We start from the raw sequence: 1933 nt of genomic DNA on the forward strand, positions 1-1933 counted from the left end.
CTAATGTGCCTAGGGGAAGTATGATGGATCATGCTTTTCCTCGTTTTGATGACTTGAGAGAGAGTATAGCAAGACCAAGGATTGATGCAAATAGTTACAAGATGGATTTTGGAGTTCTTCAAATGATTCAGAATTCTCAATTTGGAGGTCATCCTTCTGAAAATCCACACACACATCTGAAGAAGTTTGCTATGATTTGTGACATGCAAAAACAACCTGGAGTATCTGATGATGCAAAGAAGATCAAGCTATTCCCATTCTCTTTGAAAGATAGAGCATTGGATTGGCTTGATTCTTTACCTCACAACTCCATTACAAATTGGGAGCAACTCACTGATGCATTTCTTGCACAATATTTTCCACCTGGAAAAACTCAAGAATTGAGGAATCAAATGACAGCTTTCAGACCAAGAGAAGATGAAACTCTTTATGAATCATGGATGAGATGGAAGGAATTAGAGAGACTATGCCCACATCATGCCATTCCAAAATGGATGATAAATCAGAATTTTTACACAAATGTCACTCCTGCAATTAGAGGGATTATTGATGCTCAAACAGGAGGAGAATTTATTATGAAGCATGAAGATGAAGCTTATGAACTATTAGAGAAAATTGCAAAGAATACTCATCTTTGGAGTAGTCCAAGAGGACCAACTCCAACTCAAAAAAGGCAAGCTGCTGGAATGTATGATCTTGATCCATTCAACATGATTAATGCAAAGTTTGATGCACTTACTAATGTTTTGGCTAAGAAGATGGAAGACTTGAGTATGTTGGTTAGTTCATCATCATCATCTAGAAGTTCACAACAAGTGGCTTATGCAGAGGAAACTACCAGCTGTGGAGTAGATTATGGAGAACAAGCAGCATATGTTGGTAATTATGGAAACAAGCAAATGGGGAATTCTTATTCTCAAACTTATAATCCAAATTGGAGGAATCATCCCAACTTTTCATGGGGAAATCAGCAAAGTCAAGTTCCAAATCAGAATTTTCAACCACAACAGCAACAAGGAGTTTCATATCAGCAAAATAGGCAACCATTGCCTAATTTTCAGCAGAAAAATATGAATCCTCCACCAAAACAGCAAGAACAAAATTCCACCACTGAAGCTTTATTGCAACAGATTCTTGCTAACCAAAATAAGCATGATGAGGAGATGAGAGAGATGAAAGCAAGGCTAGAACAGATGCAAACACATAACAGAATGCTGGAAAATCAGATTGCACAACAAGCATCTTCCTCAAGTGCCAAGTCTTTTGGAAAACTACCAAGTCAACCAGAAAACCCAAGAGAGCAGTGTCAAGCTATTACTTTAAGAAGTGGGAAAGTTATAAATGATGAGAAGAGTGAAAACAGTGAGAAGAGAGAAAATGAAAAAGAAACTGATGAGAGTGAAAAACAAGAGAGTGCAGAAAAATGTAAAGAGAAAATTGAAGAGAAGGAAGAGAAGTATATACCTCCTGAGCCCTACAAGCCACAACTTCCCTTTCCACAAAGATTTCAAAAAGCCAAGCTTGATAAGCAATTTGGGAAGTTCTTAGAGGTTTTGAAGAAACTTTACATAAATGTGCCATTTGTTGATGCTCTTTCACAAATGCCCTCTTATGCAAAATTCTTGAAAGAAATTCTCTCAAACAAGAGGAAACTTGAAGATGATGAAACTGTAGCTTTGACAGAAGAATGTAGTGCTATCCTCCAAAGAAAACTTCCCCCAAAGCTCAAGGATCCAGGGAGTTTTTCAATTCCATGCCACATTGGGGAATCATGTTCTACAAAAGCCTTATGTGATTTAGGGGCTAGTGTTAGCCTCATGCCCCTCTCAATTTATGAGAAGCTCAATATGGGAGATCTAAAGCCAACCCATATTTCTCTTCAGTTAGCTGACAGATCAATCAAGTATCCTGAAGGGATTTTGGAGAATGTGCC

General features: G+C 37.9%; 1 non-coding gene across 1 annotated transcript; it reads right to left on the reverse strand.

Moving 5' to 3' along the window:
* Positions 1-377: 377 nt before the first annotated feature.
* LOC131172284 (small nucleolar RNA R71) lies at positions 378-484 on the reverse strand. Its single transcript, XR_009142766.1, has one exon. It is a non-coding gene; the product is annotated as a small nucleolar RNA R71 (small nucleolar RNA).
* Between the last annotated feature and the right edge of the window lie 1449 nt (positions 485-1933).

Source organism: Hevea brasiliensis, chromosome 13, assembly GCF_030052815.1.
Source record: "Hevea brasiliensis isolate MT/VB/25A 57/8 chromosome 13, ASM3005281v1, whole genome shotgun sequence".
Lineage (NCBI taxonomy): Eukaryota > Viridiplantae > Streptophyta > Magnoliopsida > Malpighiales > Euphorbiaceae > Hevea > Hevea brasiliensis.